The sequence below is a fragment of the Cupressus sempervirens genome, chromosome 10, assembly GCF_028749045.1.
Source record: "Cupressus sempervirens isolate cs-2001-9-10 chromosome 10, ASM2874904v1, whole genome shotgun sequence".
Classification (NCBI taxonomy): Eukaryota; Viridiplantae; Streptophyta; class Pinopsida; order Cupressales; family Cupressaceae; genus Cupressus; species Cupressus sempervirens.
Window position 1 is genome coordinate 607,172,158 of NC_143127.1, and position 20,795 is coordinate 607,192,952.

Here is a 20,795-nt window from a genome sequence, read left to right on the forward strand (position 1 = left end):
TGCTTTGAATGTGCATGTGTGATATGTTTTGTTTCAATGTGTGCTTTGCATTGCTGTAGTCTTTTTTTAACTAGCATCTTCATGTTTGATATGCTGCTTCTTTTACCTTTGTCTTGGGTGGGTCTTCTCCCCTCCAGATGCTCTATGCTTCTTGTGTGGGGTCACTTTGTGATAGTTTTCCTCAGCGTGCGTGAGAGCTTGTTTCTTTGGTGCTAACTGCCAATGCTCCTCACTTGCTGTGGGCATTTTCTTTTGAATTAGGAGATGTTTCAGCTTAATAATCCCTTGCAACACCTTTTAGTAGATGGGTTACTTGCATTGCTTATCACAAATATTTTCAGGAGCAAGTAGTTTCACCAATAAGCCTTCTAGTCTTTCGGAACTAGGCCCAGGTTTAAGGATTGTTGGATTGTCTCTCACATGAAATGGATCTCTATTGTCTATCCCCATACACCATCCCCTAGGTGTGTATAGCCATTAGAATGACCCAAGAGCTCTTTGTCTATTCTATCTAGAACTAGATCATCCTTGGGAAATTTATGAGCAAATGGAGCACCACTTTGCACCATTTCATCAAAATGTTCCGAGGACAGGACTATGGGATGTTGCTTGGGTGGAGTATCCCACTTTATGAAGTGCAAATCATGATTGATGGTTGTATTCTAAAAATCCTAAGAATTGCAAGCAACAGTGTGAAAATAGCCTTCTGGTGATGAGATGAAGTTTGTATAATACATTAGCACTGTTCGAGGGAGATTGTCCCAACCCCATATACAGAATTCAAAAAAATTACGTGTCAAAACAACCCATGCTGAACCTGTAAACAACTTTAATGTAGTTGAAATGGACTGGTGCTGAGTAACCCAAAATATGTCAGATTTTTTTGACTGGTACAACCCTAGGTCTACAATGACAGGTTTAGCTCTTTGATACAATTTCCATCCAATATCGCTTGTGTGCTCAATGAAATTTAGGTCTTTTGGAAAGTAAGAGAAGGCATGAAGTAAATTGTCTTGTGTAACCAGTGGATAATCAGATGCACTGAGGTTGATAAACCAATCCCATTCTTTACTTTGTTTTAGTAGAATTGCCACAACATGCACTGTAGAAGCTATCATAGTCGGTCCTTTATATGTAACAAGATTAGCCTAACCTACAACATGAACATTGTTTGCTTCCATGAATGTAGGCTCAGTTTTTACATATTTTTCTAGCTTAATCCTTTCCCTTGGAGGGGCCTCAAGATCTAAATGCAACAAATAATGATTTTGTAGATGATAAAGAGCCTGTAAAGTCCTTCTCATCCTCTGCCCATCTCCTTTAGTTCCGGAAATAAGGTATGCTATTCTTGGAGGTGTTGGTTCTCTGTCATGAGGACAATAAACATCTGTGATTTGGGCTTGCAACGAATAACTGGGCGCAAATGGCAGACGTTCAAAGTAGGCTACTTGGATTTTGCAAATTTAAAACAATGTCAGAAAGTGATTTTTGAGAAATGGAACGACCCTAGTAAAGTGTGGAGACAGATTCATCAAGTTCTAAAAACTAGCACACTTGTAGTATTTTCAGTGAGCAATATAGGGGAACAAACCTTTTGATCTCACCTTTTACGGATCTCAAGTTATAACGTCCCGAATAGGGGTCCTAATAAATTTGCAAATGCTGACACCAGTATAACTTTAGAAATTGCATTTGGAATCGCGTTTGAAAATTGATCAAACGAATTCATCAAGATATGAAACTTGAAATATAACAAGTCTCTAACACCTAAAATGCAATGCAATAGGAATGTTAATATTTGGATCAACTGGTCAAAAGTTATTACTCATCAAACAGGGTTTCCCAGAATTTTGAATATTTTGCAAAAACATGAAAAAAATAACTGACCAACTTTGAGGGATTCAAAACCTAGTCAAACGGACTAGAAATGACTCAAAATCTTAAACATAGGTTCTTGGATATGGATTCTAGACACTCCCAAAGCGATGAATCACAAAACATTTCTGGGTGCGATATATTCAGATGCAAACACTACCTCCTATCACTGTTTGACACTTTGGTGAAAAAGCAAGATTGACAATTGTTCAAAATAGGACTTCGTCGAATAGCTCAGAATGATGATTTGACCATATGGAACAAGTAGACAGACTAAATGGAAGGTGTTAGAAATAGTAAACACCTCTTTGGCCTCATACTGACAGCCGGGTACATAGGCATATAAAAACATTTATAGGGCTTCAAAATTTCTATGGTGCTCAAAATTAGGGCTGCGATTTTGAGTGCCAACAGTGGCTCTGTCTAGGGATGCATGCCCCTTGTGGGCATGGAAAGATTTTAGATCTCTGGGACAAGAAGACCACACACCTGAACAGAAAATTATTCCTCTCTTGAACAACTTATTGAAAGCAGGGAAAAACTACACTACTATGTAAAAGCGATGGCCCCTGGCCACCAAAATTGTAGAACTCCTTTCCTCTGTCATAAACCTTATTTTCATTTACATTCTCCTAAGGTAAACTAAAATCCTTATTATCATTTTCTTCACCAATCAGATCAACATACTGAAACAAATAACTTGGCAAAACAAAACAACTTCCTTCATTCTCATAGTGCATATAAAATTCAAAGACCATTTCATCTTCATGCTCACTATAAGAAAAAGCATCAAAATGCTCATGACTACACAAACTGAACTGAGAATCAAAATCCAATGATGATTCACGCATGCTGATCAGAAACACAAAAACTTCATAATCTACATCATTCATCAAGTTGCAAACACCAAAAACTTGCAACTCACCTTGTGTCTCCAGATGCAAAGAGTGTTTGGAATCTAATTGTTGCCTACTTGCAATCGTATCATTCACTAAATCAAATTCATCTTTCATTGAAACCTCTTCACATTCAAACAACTGATTAGTTACCATACATGAAAATTCATTCTAAAAGTGTTGATCTAAACTATGTTGATCACTATCATTTTCTTAATCAAACTGAATGTCGAAATACACCTTGAACTCATCTTTACAAGACTTATTAGCACATGAAGAAAATCTATAATCGGATTGACAACACTCACTATTTTTCACTTCACCATATGAAACATCAAAACAATGTTTATCAAGATCAACATAAAAAGAATCAGAAACAACCTTAACCTTCCCTTCATTAACATTCCCTACATCCAGCAAATCGTCATATGCAAAAACATTTGAGGTTCTATTATATACACCTCCAAAGTCTAACAAAGATTGTTCAAGTTCCACCTTTTTTTCCACATCAAACTTTGGGGAATTGATCTAACTGAATGAAGAAATATCATGACAAAAAATATGAAGATCCTTAGAAATACTTACGTGCTTTTCAAACTCACAAGCCAATAATTCTGAGATTTCATTAGAGGTCAAGAAAATTGCCTCACAAATCTTCTATCGACTATGGTTATGATTTGGACAACATGAAGAACTTACAACAGGAAGATCATTAGTGTAACAATTTGAAAAATCAGAATTATTACAACATTCTTTCTTATCATGGCAATCACTAGATCTACTATTGTTACAACTTTCTTCAACTTCATATGTATTGTAACAAAATTTATCTTCTCTTTTATATCCATCTTTTTCATGCTGATTGTTGTTACCTGATTCATTAACATTTGAATCCAACTCTTCACACTCAGAAGACAGATTATCTTGCTCCACAGATTCATTATATTCATTGCTACCTTGGTTTTCAACACATTCCCTATCATTAGGAGATATTTCATGAAGTCTATAATCACCACTTTCCATCTCCTCAATGAATTTTTTAGTCTGCAAAATTATTTGTAACCTTATAGGTGCTGGCCAATCGACTAAATCGAGTACTAGAACATTAAGGAAAATATTTGGCAGGAAAGATTCCTCAGGTCTACAATCTAAAGGCATCTTACTGATTACTGACTTAAGCCTTAAATAACATTTTTTGACACTTAGACCTTGAGTACTGCCTACCTCAATTCTTATAAGATTTACAATTCTTTTGTAAACCATTGTATTCAACATAGTAATGTTATTATTCACGATTTTCAAACTCTTAGAATTTGGTGAACTAATCTCAGATCTAAGATTTGACTCCGTGATAGAACAAAATTTCTACCTCTTCCTTCTAGTGCTGAAAATCACTTGATAGAGGCACTGATTCTAGCATTTGATTTCCATTAAAAGAAAACATGAAAACCAAAATACCTCAAGTGCTGATGCTGACTTCAACCTGTTGATTTGACATAGGTGCAAGAATGAAAATCCTTTACACCACTGGTCAAAACTTTGTAGAGTTGCCACCTCTTTGCAAGAGGGATAAAATAACCACTATTGTGATTGATTTTTTTTTTACATTTCAATTTCTTTATAAAGCAGATTTCAAACAGCACTTTAATACTTATCAAGAATTTAAAACTTCTTTGCCAAGATCTATCAACAGTCTCAAATTTGTCCACACAACTGAAAATCCTTCAAAATTTTGCAATGAAATCAACTATGAACAAACTAGTACAGAGATTTGAGAGTCGCCACTCACACTTGGTGAGAAATAAAACATAATTTGTCACTTGACAAATCTAAACCAGACCTTCAATGTAGGAGAAACTTGCAGATCACTGACATCTTGAAAAGAAAATATACTTTATAAATGAATTCTTGACTCTGAAACTTTCTCAATAGTATTTGCAAAAATTGAACTGATTGAAGATAGACCTATGACAGTCATAGAACACAATTTTCATCTAGTTTTAGCATACTGCTAATAATGAATAAAGCTTAACTAGGGAACATGAAACTTCAGCAATGAAAATGAACACATCTTGCTATTGATAGGCTATATCCACTTTGTTTCACATCAGAGGCTCCTGTTCTTTCAACAAAATGGATTGCCATCTTATCTCCCCAGTAGAGTTGCCATTTTGTTGGCGACTTGGATGGGCAAAACCCAACTGAGAGTAGGACTAAAATTTTCAAATTATAGACCAGAGATTCTTGTCCTTTTAACAGTGAATTACTTCACAACTTCCCTAGCAGAGTCACCATTTTGTTGGTGTTTGAAAATGTTACCCATTTCCAATTACCCTGATGAGAACAAGATGCATCTAGGGGTAGCTAACTCCCATTATCAACACATCCATTCAGACACTAGGCCAACTATAAGGCATGACCCTTCTTCTTCTTCAGGCTCTGCAAAACCTAGGTAGGTGAATCTATAGATTCCTTATATGGTACCAGTTATCAAAGCATACATTGAATCTAATACAAAGCAGATAGAAATCCTTATTTCTCCTAATAACTTATGAAATAACATATATCTGTAGTAGCTAGATGCAAAAAAATGAAATTCATAAGCTGAGTGAGGGCATTCTATTTATAGCTCTTCAACATGAAAGGGAAATTCATTTGATTAAAGATGTTGATTCAACAAAACCTCAAAAATGCAACAATATAACCAGTGATCCTATAACTGATCAGTGCCTAATCCATTGGGCAATTCCATGAATTCAAAACATACATTTGTGACATCAGGATGTATCTCATATACCTAGATATCAGATCTATCCAACCATCTTATGATTCAGACATCAGTGTTCATTTAGGTCTCATTCTCACAAAATATCCTTCTCAAACAACCAGTAACCTTGTTTAAACATATCAAGCATTTACTTGGCCCTTTGGTCCAACAGAAAAATACATCAAACATATAACCTGAAAGAGATGCAAATGGGTCTCAAATCTTTGTTCCAAAACCACATAAGACTTATAGATTGCTGAGACAAGAGACAAGAACGAGAACAAAACTAGTGAAATTGTTGCTCATATGTATTCATTTCCTTGAAGCTATACATTCAGATGCATAAAATTAAAACATGAAACAACCTAATATCTCAGAACTATCTATATTATCTCTATAACTGCTATTCACATGAGATATTTGTTGAAGAAAATGGTGTCGCAGTCATGAAAACATGTCAAAATACTGGAACCAATGGTCTCATAGTGCAAAAATTGGAATCCCTAATGGTATCATAGCAATGAACTTCTTCTTCCTAAAAACTAGAACCGACACAATGACAGAAAGAAAGAAATCTATAGAAGAGAAAGAAATCTCGGATCTATTCTGAAGACGACAAGTGTCCACTTGAAAATCAATCTTCTGGCAACTAAAAACTTCTTCCTTCCTTCTCCCATTGTGATCTGATTTGATTTCATCATTTTTGTAACTGATTTGCAAATGTCTGTTTCTGAATGATGAAAACTTGCTGAGTCACCAAAATATCTGATATTCCTTATGAAAAACTGGTGAACTCCCCAAATAACTAACTTAAACATGACCCCAACTGCATTTTCACTGTATGCTACTAATATTCAAGTCATTACCATGTTGGAAAACAATTCTGGATTTCGATATCTGAAAATGGTTGCAATTTAGGTACCTGATGGAAAACCCCGTGTAGCTCAAACTGACTGATACCTGTGCAAAAACTAATCTCAAAATTAGAAAATTCAGACTTTCATGATTCAGACGGTATATGATAAGGCATACTTTTCCTTCCAGAAATGCCCAGAATCTTGATTTGGAAAACACTCCTCTGGTTAAGATTGTTCAGGTCTGTATTTAAAATAATTTCAAAAAGTTTAAAGATTAAACTTTAGGAAATAAAAATTTCAATTTAGAAGACCCTACATGTCACATCAGTTTGTTGGCAAAATAATTTTAAAATGAAAATTTTAAAATCATTATATTTTTCCTAGCCCCTCCAAATTTGAGTCAACTCTAGGTTTGACCAATGCCACGTGGTGCACTCTAATTGGACACCTAATCTACATCATCTGCCACATGTCATCTCCTCGCTACTTCACCATGCTTAACCGGTGAGCAACTTCGATTAGCGAGATAATGTGAACCATCAGAGCTGCCACATGGCACAATCTAGTGCACTTCTTCCATTTGCCCACCACATCACTGCCCAATAACTCTGTCGCTGCCACTTGTCAACATCCGATTCGCTGACAGCACTGCTATTGAACCCACGCAACATTTTGGATCTCGCTAGTTTTTTATGTCTTTCTGGCGACGTCGCTACTTTGCTAGCTAGAGTTGCCAAGATTTTCTGGCTAGCGAGGTAGTGACAAGTCGGATTCTTGGGTTTTTCGATTGTGCTGATGTCATCATTTTTTGATTGTGTTTTCGGTTAAAATTTTATCTCATGGATCTGCTGATGTCACCACACATCTATTTGGGACCCGCGTGCATCATGGCTTCTAAAAGCCTCTTTCTCAATACAACCATCATATTAAGTCGATTCATATTTAACGTATTAAGAATCATATTTCCCACTCAATGTGGGATTAAAATATGACTTGTCTTCCCTACAGCTACTTCAATGCTTGCTCAGCCATCAATTTCTTCTGCTCATCAAATCTTTAACATGGGCTTAACTGCTTTCTTCATCACATGGGCATTCTTTCTAAATAATGTGGATCTTTCTTGCTGAGACTGATGACTTTTCCCTTCATGCATGTTACTGATGTGCATTCTTTTCTTCATTCCTATAGGTATTCTCCTCTACAAGCGCTAGCTAGTTTCATTTGACACTACCCTGTTCTCCCTCTTCAAACAGCGGGATGCTCTTCAGCGTGGGCTACAGAGGTGTGATCTTTTATTGCTTTGAATGTGCAAGTGTGATATGTTTTGTTTCAATGTGTGCTTTGCATTGCTGCAGTCTCTATTTAACTGGCGTCTTCATGTTTGATATGCTGCTTCTTTTACCTTTGTCTTGCATTGGTCTTCTCCCCTGCAGATGCTCTGTGCTTCTTGTGCGGGGTCACTTTGTGATGGTTTTCTTCAGCGTGCATGACATCTTGTTTCTTTGGCGTTGAATGCCAATGCTTCTCACTTGCTGTGGGCATTTTCTTCTGAATTAGGAGATGTTTCAGCTTAATAATCCCTTGCAACACCTTTTAGTAGATGGGTTACTTGCATTGCTTATCATGAATATTTTCAGGAGCAAGCAGTTTCACCAATAAGCCTTCTAGTCTTTTGGAACCAGGCCCAGGTTTAAGGATTGTTGGATCGCCTCTCACATGAAATGGATCTTTGTTGTCTATCCCCATACACCATCCCCTAGGTGTGTATTGGCCATTAGAATGACCCAAGAGCTCTTTGTCTATTCTATCTAGAACTGGATCATCCTTGGGAAATTTACGAGCAAATGGAGCACCACTTTGCACCATTTCATCGAAATGTTCCGAGGATAGGACTATGGGATGTTGCTTGGGTAGAGTATCCCACTTTATGAAGTGCAAATCATGATTGATGGTTGTATTCTGAAACTCCTAAGAATTGCAAGCAACAGTGTGAAAATAGCCTTCTGGTGATGAGATGAAGTTTGTATAATACATTAGCACTATTTGAGGGAGATTGTCTCAACCCCATATATAGAATTCCAAAAAATTACGTGTCAAAACCACCCATGCTGAACCTATAAACAACTTGAATGCGGTCGGAGTGGACCGATGATGACTAACCCAAAATATGTTAGATTTTTTTGACTGGTACAACCCTGGGTCTACAATGACAGGTTTATCTCTTTGATACAATTTCCATCCAATATCGCTTGTATGCTCAATGAAATTTAGGTCTTTTGGCAAGTAAGAGAAGACATGAAGTAAATCATCTTGTGTAACTAGTGGATAATCAGATGCACTGAGGTTGATAAACCAATCCCATTCTTTACTTTTTTTTAGTAGAATTGCCACAACATGCACTGTAGAAGCTATCATAGTCGGTCCTTTATATGTAACAAGATTAGCCTTACCTACAACATGAACATTGTTTGCTTCCATGAATGTAGGCTCAGTTTTTACATATTTTTCTAGCTCAATCCTTTCCCTTGGAGGGGCCTCAAGATCTAAATGCAACAAATAATGATTTTGCGGATGATAAAGAGCCTGTAAAGTTCTTCTCATCCTCTGCCCATCTCCTTTAGTTTTGGAAATAAGGTATGCTATTCTTGGAGGTGTTGGTTCTCTATCATGAGGACAATATGAATCTCCGATTTGGGCTCGCAATGAATAACTGGGCACAAATGGCGGACGTTCAAAGTAGGCTACTTGGATTTTGCAAATTTAAAACAATGTTAGAAAGTGATTTTTTAGAAATGGAACGACCCTAGTAAAGTGTGGAGACAGATTCGTCAAGTTCTAAAAATTGGCACACTTGTAGTATTTTCAGTGAGCAATATAGGGGAACAAACCTTTTGATCTCGCCTATTACAGATCTCAAGTTATAATGTCCCAAACAGGGGTCCTGATAAATTTGCAAATGTTGACACCAGTATAACTTTAGAAACTGCAATTGGAATCGCGTTTGAAAATTGATCAAACGGATTCGTCAAGATATGGAACTTGAAATATAACAAGTCTCTAATGCCTACAATGCAATACAATAGGAATGTCAATATTTGGATCAACTAGTCAAAAGTTATTACTCATCAAACAGGGTTTCCCAGAATTTTGAATATTTTGCAAAAACATGAAAACAATAGTTGACCAACTTTGAGGGATTCAAAACCTAGTCAGACAGACTCGAAATGACTCGAAATCTGAAACATAGGTTCTTGGATATGGACACTAGACACTCCCAAAGCAATGAATCACAAAACATTTCTGGGTGCGATATATTTAGATGCAAACACTACCTCCTATCGCTTTTTGACACTTTGGTGAAAAAGCAAGATTGACAATTGTTCAAAATAGGACTTCGCCGAATAGCTCAGAATGATGATTTGACCATATGGAAGAAGTAGATATGCTGAATGGAAGGTGTTAGAAACATTAAACACCTCTTAGGCCTCATACTGATATCCGGGTACATAGACATATAAAAACATTTATAGGGCTTCAAAAATTTTATGGTGCTCAAAATCAGGGCTGCGATTTTGAGCGCCAACACATCCATGCAAGGATAAATTTAAGAAACCCTCTTTAGGAAGAAGTATAAATTTTTGGTGAATCAAATATTAGTTCAAGGGACAAAAATTAATTTCTATTGACAATTTTTAAAAAAAATAAAAAAATTGGTGATTTTGTTTCAATCATATGAAAATTTTATAAAATCCTGGAAAATCTTTCATTATTGATGACAATCATGAAAAATGTACACATACCTAGAAATGATAATTTTATTATTATCATATGGAGTCTAATTAATTACCAAACTTTAAGGTTAAATTTAGCCCCCTTTTATCATTGTAGTTTCTCTCCAAATTATTGAATGGTGGTTTGGGGAAAGCACCCCTATTATTTTTAATTGTTGAATGATCTTAAATCAATTGCCTAAATCCTATTTCTAGCCAAAATTTTAAAATGATACCAAGTTTTAAAGAAAGTTCCCAAAGTAAAGACATGTGTCCCTAGTCAAATTTATTTTGTGGGAAAGTGAGAAAGGATAAAAAGTTTCATAAAATGTCTTCAAAATAGAGACACATGTAAAATCTACTTACTTAATCTATAGTGTAACTTAAATTTTTACCAAATATTGGTAAATGTGACCATCAATTAAGACAATCCTAGAAAATTGTAGGAAAAAATATTTAATTTTCTAGATAGAAAAATTAGATTTCATTGGCAAAGTCATCACTAAAAAATATAAATTCTATATTATTATTGGCAATTAGCCTAAGCATGGGACCCAATTTTGGTAAAGTGCAAGCAATATGGACACCCTAAAAGTGAAAAAAAAACAGCCACATCTAGGGTCCTCAATGAGTGAGATTAGCCAATTGATGAATATTAGCCACTAAAGTTATCCTTGCATCCATGATTAGTTATAAGGTATGGTTTGGGTGTTGTTGTGGCTTCTTAGTTGGGGTTATATGGAGGAGATCATACTTGCATAGAGGTATGTGTAGAAGGGCATGATATAGGTTATGATTTATATGGTTTCTATTTGGCCTTGGTTATCTTCCTAGATGTTTAGTTTTCACTTATATTGAATTTGAGATTGGTAGAATATTGTGATCACTAGTTTCTATTCATGTATGTAATGTGAGAGATAACATGGTTATTTATTTATCTCTTTCCTTTTTTGGTTGTAGCGAATTTGGTAGAAAATTGCAATCTTTTTATGAGAGTTTTTCTTGTATATTATTGGTTTATGTTGTGGATATCCTTGATACTACATGGATTTACTTCTATGAGGTGTTCTGAGTGATTTTTTTTTCTAGATTTGACATTATCTTTTGCAGTGGGAGATTATTGGTTTATATGTGGTTTTTATTTCTTGTGAGGCTTGTGATTCTAGGTTAGAAGTTGGATATGTTGATGATGTGAGATTCACTTGGTATTCCTTTGAAGGTATGAATAGTTGGATGGGTTGGCACTTGTTATGGGTGTGATGCAGAAGCATCTTGGGTTGTCTCACTATCCTACTCATCATTGTCCATTCTTCCTATTGAAGCCGAGTGTCAGTGGTTTCCAAGTTGTTATTATTGTCAAACTATTCAATAACTATCAATTTACTATAGCTAGTGTTGGTTGCATTAATGTAGCTAGTGTTGGTCGGGTTACTGTAACTAGTGTTGGTTGAGTTACTATTGATTTGTCTAGTGTTGGTTGAGTGTTACATCATGTTCCAAGTGAGCCTATTATTTTGTGATGCTCGGTTCCTTCTTTGACCGAGTTTTTTTGTGATTGGTTCCTAGTTCAAGCTTACTAATGTAATTAATTTAGATCATGAATTTAGCATTTAGATCTTGTCTTGAGATGTGTGCAGAACATTTTAAGGTTAGCCTTTCTATTATGTAATGATCTAGAATCTTCTATAAGTTCATTTGGAAAGTATAAATAAGGGTATTTAGGTTTAGGTTAGGCAATGTTCTTGGAATAATGAATTTGAAGTTGGATTATTGAATTTGAATTTTAAATTTTTTGGTCATAACCTAGAATGCCTTACAATTGGGCACATATGCAAATAAATTGATGAATTAATGAACTACTTCAAAGTTCCTTCTCTCCTTGGTGTTGTTCTCTATTTTTTGCTTCTATTGTGTTACTCAACAACGTGATTTGGATAGTTAGGTTTTCCTATGGCCCTAGCTCTTCAATGCCTCCTTACATCATGTGGTATTAGAGCTTGAGGTTTTTCCTTGTGTAGATTGGATCATGTAGAGCCCTAATTTGAATTTGGTCATATGGTGATAGATATAGAGATTTTAATTATAAATTGTAGAGGGTTACAATATTGAAGGAGCCTATTTGTAAAGATGGTTTGAGGTAGAGGAAATGTTGACATGCTATTATGGACATGTTGAGATAAATTATTGCTAGATTATAAGTTGCAAAGACAACCTAGTGGAGAGGAGCACATATTGATGATGTGAGTGATGATGAACCAATGGAACCAAAGCCTAATCTAGAACATGAAGAAGATCAATATGAGGAAAGATTGTTAAGGGAATATTTCTAGGGCACATTCAAAGCCTTCTATCAAAGTTTTTCCTTATGATGGAAAATTTGACACGATTATTATTTTAGATTAGATCACTAATATGGAGAAGTTCTTTGAGTTTGAAGGTACTCCTTATATTAGGAAGGTGAAAATTGCAGTTACTAGGTTGAAAGGTCAGGCGTCAATGTGGTGGGAGCATTGTCAAATTAGTAGAAATAGGAGGAAAAGAGAAGATTGGGACCTAGCCAAAAATGGTGAAAAAGGTGAAGAAGAAGTTCCTTCCTACTAATTGCCAAGATCTTTTGCTGAGAAAGATGATAAATTTGAGACAAAAGGATATGATTGTGAAAGAGTACACTGAGGAATTCTATAGATTAGACATCATATCTAGACATATGGATGATGTGGTTAAGAAATTTTTAAGGTATAAATGGATTGAGATCTAGAATTCAAGATGAGATAAGTTTTCTAAAATTAGAAAGTGTGAAAGAAGCATATCAATATGCCTTGAAAGTTGAGGAGATATTGACAAAGAAGCATGAACAAAGACAAAGATGTCGAGGTGGTATATTCTAGAGAGGTAGAGGTAGATCTTATGGAGAAAGTGTAAGATCTTACAATTCTATGCAAGATAAGTGAAAATTTGAGTGGAAAAGAGATGATAATGAAAAGACCAAGTGTAAAGGTGTAGTTCTTACTAATGAAGAGGTAATTCTTATTCTAGAAGTGGTTTTCATGGTAATTGTTTCAGATGTGGTAAAGAAGGGCATAGATCCTTTGAGTGTAGATATTTTGGTGGTAATGAACAAGGTAATATAAGTGCTATAATTACAGGAGAGCTTGAGCATTCACCAATTGGACCTGAGGTTGGAGAAAATCTAATGGTGAGAACCATATCTTGATGAGAAGTCTTTTCAAGACTAGATGTAAGGTGGCTACAAAACATTGCAAAGTAATGATTGACAATGGAATTTTAGAAAATTTAGCACCAGAGGAGCTAGTTACAAAGTTATAATTGTAAAGGTTGTAACACCCTAAACCCTATCATATTTCATGGACGAATGATAAACATAAGCTGCTAGTAAGTGAACAATGTGTTGTGAAGTTTAAGATTAGAAATTACTTTGATGAAGTTTTATGTGATGTTATGTCAATGTATTATTGTCATATTTTGTTGGTAGACCTTGGCAATATGATAGATATGCTATGCATGATGGAAGATTGAATCAATATACTCTTTGGTTAAATGGAAGAAAGAAAGTACTATTTCCTTTTATTGAAATTCTAGATTAAATTAATTGTACTACTATTTAAGTTTATGTGGATAATGGGATTTTTTTTGAAAAGGGGCTAAAGATCAACCAAGTTTGTTTTGTTGTGATCCCTAAGGGACCAAGCTATGATAGTAGTGACTAAGTGACAAAAAAAGCTAATAGTTTTAGCCGAGTGATAACAAAAATAGAAAACTTGTTGAATGAGTACTATTGTGGTCTCAAAACTCAGACACCATTTTGAGTCACAAAATGGGGACCCCCTAGTTCCAAAATTCCCTATAAAGCATCTAGTCTAAAGCCTCAATAATTTTGGACTCTCCCTACAATCTAGGTCAAACCTTGGTCTCTGATTAAGAAGGATCATGTAGTCAAAGAGAAGAAAAAACCAAGGATAGACTTCACAGTGCATGAAGTACACACATACACATGTGTCCCAAGAGTGCACAAGCACAGTTCACACTACTATGGGGATGTGCACATGCCCATGTGTGCACCCTTAGAGGTGGGTGTGCACAAGGCTCCCCTCCCCCTCTTTGCACAAATGCACTAGTGCACATGTGTGCAGTTGTGCACATGCACACCATTAACACCTATTCAAGGTATGTATGTGTGCAAGTGCATGGCTATGCACTTATCTACTTAAGAGGAAAACAAGGTGTGCACTGGTGCACCCTGTGCACCTATGCAGGTGTGCTAGGTACACTACTACACAAAACTAAATAATGGAGGTGTTTTTTCACTTTTTGGGTAGTTTGACTAGTTTTGACATAATTTTTTGTCAATCTAAGTCTTGTGGAGTCCTCTTTTGGGTCTTTCAACACAAGATGACTAATGTTTTGTTCTTTGTGTAGATAAAATGGCACCCTCATTATTGATTAAAAAATATATATCAATGGTATTAAATGTACATTTTAAAAATAGGTGCCTTGGGATTTGAGATAGAAGAAGCAGAAGGAGGTCAAGTCTATGACAATGTTGGGCTATAAAGAGGGTATAAATAATAAAAAGGGGAAAAATAATTATACTAAAGTACTCCCAAAACTCATTTGGGAAAAACCCAAAAACCGTTAAAAAAATTGAGAACTTTAATTTTTTGGTGAATTGAGTACCTTGCACAATTACCTAAAGGTGCATAGGTGTGCATCTACATAGGCACATAATTTGAAGATTTGGTGAATGAATTATCTCTAGAAGGTGCCTAGGTGCACATGTGCATAGATGCACAATTTGAATATTTGGCGAATGAATTATCTCTAGAAGGTGCCTAGGTGCACATGTGTGCATTTTAATTTTAATATATGCATAAGTTGAAGGACACTAGAAGGTGTGCATGTGTGAAGGTGCACAGGTTCACAATTTTACAAGTTTTGTAGAGAAAAGTACATAGGTGCACAAATAGGCCTAAATCATCAAAAAGATCAAAATAAGTACACAAGAGTGATCTTAAAATCCATTTCAAAAATTCTTAGAAACCATTTTCAAAACTGATAACTTTGACTTTTTAGTGAATTGAGCACCTTGTAGAATTCCTTGAAGGGGCATAGGTGTGCAAGTGTGCAAGTGCACAGTTTGAATTATTGGTGAATGAATTGTCTCTAAAGCTGTATAGATGTGCATAACTAAAACATCTAGAAGCTCCCCAAGGTCCTAAATATTACCATGACTTCCTTGTCTTCTATAGTAGCTAAGATCACAATCAAACCCATGACTTTCAAGTTCCATAAAAATGTCCAAGAAGTCACAGTTCATAATTTCCATAGGGAAGTGAGGGTAAAGTATGAAGCTTTAGACTAATTAGCTCCTTAATAAATCACCTTTTTCATCAAAAAGTTCAAGGGGAAACATCCACACATCACTTTGGTATAACGAGGAAGAAAATCGAGATGCTAGAAATCAAGTTTTGACACTTAGAAGAATTTTTGGATTTTTGGATCCTATCACCAAGGTGCACGGGTGCCAAGGTGCACAGGTGCATAGGTGCACATGTCTATAGGTGCACATGTGTGCAGGTTCACTTTTTTTAGAGGCGTGTAAATAATTTTGAAGACAAGCAGTGTGTCGATAGTTAACTGCTAGTTGCCATCTTAGAGCATTCCATTTATTGAAAATCCATTTTGATGGTAGTTCAACTCCCATAAATTCCTAGAGAAGGTCGAGCTTCCATTTTTAGAGCTCTCAAATACTCTAATATTATTTCATGGCTTCTATCTTCCTATCTTCTCATTCCTTTATTGATTTAAGTCATATAAAGGCTCATGCACCCATTAATTGATATAAACAAGGGTGGAAACATACTTAGCACCATTTAGAGAGTTAGTTTAAATGTAATTAGCTTTATTTTATTAAATTTTTGGCATGATTTTGCATTAGAAGAGTTCTCACTTCTAAAAAAAAAGGAGGAGAGGATTTCCTATAAATAGATGGATGTGAAATGTACTCAAGGCCATTATTTTGATGCAATAATATATGCTTTTGGTGCCCTCATTCTAAGTGTAGTTATTCTTGTTAGCATGTGTTATTTTTGTGAATACATTTTCATGAATAATAATGTAGCTAATGGTTTTATTTCATTGTTATGATTGTGTGACCTTTTAGTTCCGATGTTTTCCTCACATTAACATATTTCAATGACGTAATGAATTGGACAAAACATTACCTATTGTTCTTGCATAGTGTCTTGTCTCATGAGAAAACTTTTTGTGGCCTTTTGATTTGATGAAACATGAATATGTTTTAGTTATTATTGAGTTTTGATCGATGATTGTATTAGTGGAATTGATGAAGCACTGCTCCTAATTTCATTAGTTTCCTACCTGATTTTTTTGACAATTTAACTCATAAACATGTTTACCATAGTTTATGTCTGTTAAGAATTTCCCTTTCAAGTTATTTTCTTTAATCTCTTGTTACCTTGTCTTTGTTATTTTATTTTCTAACACTTGGTTCAAATATAAGTTCATATAGTTGCATCAATAAATTGAATTCATAATAAAATAGAAAATAACTAAAATATATCTCTTTTGTGGTTACTTTTCCAAAACAACAATAGATAAAAAAGATTATCTGAAATTCGTTCAAACCAGAAAATGCCTCCTCATGAACATACAAATTTATCTTCAATTAAAGATTTCTCAAAAATTTGGAGTTGATCTTCAATTATCTTTCCAAGAGAGGAGTTCAAAAGGATTCCCATCATTCAACATCATTGAAAAGAAAAGCTCAACAAGTACAAGGAGATTTATGTAGAGGATATTCCTGATGGTTTACCATGTTGGGACTAAAAATTACATGGTCAATTTTGAGTACCATTGAGAAATCTAAGGCCTATGAATTCTTTTGATGCTTGTGTACCTGACTGTACCTTTGAGTCCCATGAGGTGTTTAATGTTTCTAAAACCTTCCATTTAGTGCAACTATCTATTCCATGAAGTTAAACTGCCATTCTCACCCAGTAATGTGAATATATCTCACCCAGTAATGTGTCATGACCTGCCACTTTGGTAGCGTTTAGTGTCCATACTAAAGAGCCTATGTTTCATATTTTGAGTCATTTCAAATTGATTTGACTATGTTTTGAATCCCTCAAGGTTGTTGGTTTACTGTTTTCATGCTAATGCACTTTGTACCTAATTCTAGGAAGCCATATTTGATCAATGATATCTTTGACCTAGTTGACCAAAATGTTAAAATTCCTTTTGTGTTGCATTGCAGACATTAGAGATTTTTTATTTTTTAGGTTTGAGCACTTGATGAATCCATTTGATTAGTTTTCAAATGCGATTGCAAATGCAACTTGCAACTTTTTACTAGTGTCAAAATTTGTAGATTGATTGGAACCCCTATTCATAATGTTGTATCTTGAAATCTATGATTGCCTAGATTGAATGGATTGTACTACTATGTTTTCCTCTAAAAGTTCCTTAAGTGTGCCAATTTTCACATCTTGATGAATCCATCTGCACACTTTTCCAGGTCAATTCCATTTGCAAAAAATGTTTTCTATCATTGTTTCAATCTGCAAAATTCTAAGTAGCTCACTTTGACTGATCACCATTTGCACCCTATTACTCATCATGAGCCCCAAATGAAAATCCATATTCTCCTCATGACACTAAACCAGCATCCCATTTTTTGTTCTCCCAAGTGTCAATTTGCCTAGCTTTTTGAAGCCAAATCCGAATGCAATTTGTGGTTTTTTGACTTGTTTTCTTGCAGACAGTTCTAAGAGGTTGACTTTGATAGTCGATATATTTTGACTAAGAATTTTTCATGAGATGAGATTCTATGGAGTGAAATTATGTAGAACAAAGAATTGGTTTGTTCAATTTCAGAGCCTGGTCAGAGGTTTGGGTCAATTTTTAAGGTCAGTCAATGGACCTCCTAGCACAAAATCATAGTTTAATGAATAGTGGTAAAATAAGGTTTTAATGATGACTCAAAGCTCATTTTTTATTACAGTCAGTTCAAGATGGTTAATGGATCAATATGCATAATTAGTTGTTCGAAAACTAAATTCTTTTTAACTAGACCCACTTTGGGGTCCTACTGATTCCATCAGGCAGAATGAGTCAAAGAATGGAAATAATGAAGCAAATTTTTTTAGGAGTTTGATGCAAAGAAACAACTCAGGAACTTTGGTGATCCTCCTACATTATTTCTAAAAGGGGTTGGAGCTTTGATCCTGATGAAATAAACTTCCTTCATAACATATATCATGATGGATGGATGCCCTGGCATTGTTGGAGAGGGTACCATAGATGCATCAAATTTTTCAAATTGAAGTGGTATAAATAAATTTTCATATCAGATGGATTGAGATAGCTTTAGAACATTGGAGTTACTTGATATAGTGTGTCCAACTACATTTGGGTCAAACAAGACTAATGGTGTTGTACTCGGCTAAGATCATCTTGAAAAGAAAATAGTTTCATCGACTAGGGAAAACGATCTCAAAAAAATCTAATAAGGGGCTCTAAACAAGAGTTTCATAGAAAATACTCATTGTCAGTGCCAAAAAGAAGGAAGATCTAACCCTCATTAAATTTCCATCTAGAAAGAGTGATTTGAAGAAGTGATGCAACCTATGGTAAGCATAAAATTGGTGGTGGCTTGTGAGATGCCAAGTCTAGAGGAGGATGGAAATTTAATGGCAATGAAAACAAAAGTCGCACCATTAAAGCTCCACATGCAGGATGTAAGTAGCAGACTCAGCTAATAAAGAGAGAACATCCATGCTAAAGAATGAAACAATTCACATTAGAAAATAGGAGGGAGGGGATGTGCCCAAGAAAAAGCCAGCTCAGAAAAGGGGTGCCCACATTTTAAAGCAGCAGACATAAAAAAATGTCTCTTAAAGTGCTGGAGAATGAAATAAGATAACCACCCAATATGAAAAGGAAGTTGTAGCATTAAAAAAGGGGTCTCATGCACAAAAATAAATAGATATTACCATTAAAAATGGGGCTCCCACGTATAGAAAAATCCTAGGCCTATTAAAGACCATAGCCCACACATTAAAAGGTAGTAGCTGGCTAGTCAAATGCCACTAGTTAAGAGGGAGTTGTTTGTTAGAAGTAATGATAGGAATTTCTAAGAGAGCTCACACATAGGCAATTAGAAGAATCCATGCCAACGAGTAGAGACTTGTGCCAAGAAAAGAAAGGAAAGACGCTATTGGAACATAGCACCTCACGCAACGAGCAAAGGGCATTAAAAAGGTCAGAGAAAAGCCACTCAACAAGCTACAAATAGAGGAGTTATGGTATCAAAGAAGAAATTGCCAAGTGCAAAGCCATCCACGCATTCAATGGAGAGAATGCACAATAGAAGAGAAGCCAGCCAAAGGAAGCTGAATAGAACGCAGTAAAAAGGGAACATGTCATAAGGTTTATCCCACATTGCCCGTGAGAGTCTTTTGTATGTCTTTAAATATAAAAACAAGAAACATGACTTTTGTCTTAAGGAACATGCCCTTTTAAAATGGAAAGTGTGCGGTGGAGGGTCCCAGTCAACTGGAGGCACCAGTAAAATTTTGAATTAACACAGATGATGAACTGATGACATCACCAAGATTAGGAAGTTGAAAAATTTGGCAACTCGCTACTTCGCTAGCTGAAAAAATCAAAGATTTTTTGGCATGTGACATAGCAAATTTTTATAAAACCATGAAAATCTGGCCAAGGTAAAATCAAATGTAAAATGCAATGTGGGTCACGCTTCCAATGTCATCAACGAATCGGGTAGCACCAAGTGGCACCTGAAAAAATGACTAAGTTATGATGTGGAAAAATCTAGACCAACCAAAAGATGCCATGTGGCATAGACTCTGAGGTAGGTTATGACATGGTGATCAGATCTTGTGATGTGCTAGATCATGCAACATGGAAAATTTAAGGGTTCTCACTATATCACCAAAGGAAAGTTGCAAGGAAGATAACATCGTGACATAGCAAATTGCAATAGGAAGATGACATGTGGCACTAACATGGTGGCAAGGTGGAAAAATCTCATGCAGGCCTAAGCCAATCATGTGATGACACATGGTGAGCTTGGTCAAACCAAGTTTGACCCAGATTGAAAAAGCAAGAAAATTCCAAAGATTTCAAATTAAAAATTAATTTTTCCTTCTCAAAAGTACGTGCAAGTCATATTTTAAATAAATTGGAGATTATTCTATAGTTTTGACTTTTGAAAAGGGATAGATTTTTACAATTTTATTGCTTTGAAAGCTATGAGCAGAAGCCTAAACTTTAGAGGGACATAAGTAGAGCTATTTTTGTCAAGAATGGGCACTCCAATATACCACCAAAATTGGAATGAGCTGAATTTTCCATTTTTGAGGTTAGATTGTGCACAGGTGCTCACTAGTTCATGCTTTAGGCCAAATTATAAATTTTGGGGCATTCTTAGCAAAATGGGTGTTTTTCATCATTGAGTATCACAGTTGGTTAGAGGGTAGATTTAAAGGTTTTTTAGGATCTGAATGTGGAGAAAATCATCTTTAAACTATTTTCTTGCATTCTAAAGGTCATATTGTAACTAGTT

General features: G+C 35.4%; 2 pseudogenes; both read right to left on the reverse strand.

Moving 5' to 3' along the window:
* Positions 1-309: 309 nt before the first annotated feature.
* LOC149535318 (beta-glucuronosyltransferase GlcAT14C-like) lies at positions 310-7,937 on the reverse strand (annotated as a pseudogene).
* A 29-nt stretch (positions 7,938-7,966) lies between these two features.
* Positions 7,967-9,987, reverse strand: LOC149535319 (beta-glucuronosyltransferase GlcAT14B pseudogene; annotated as a pseudogene).
* Positions 9,988-20,795: the final 10,808 nt, after the last annotated feature.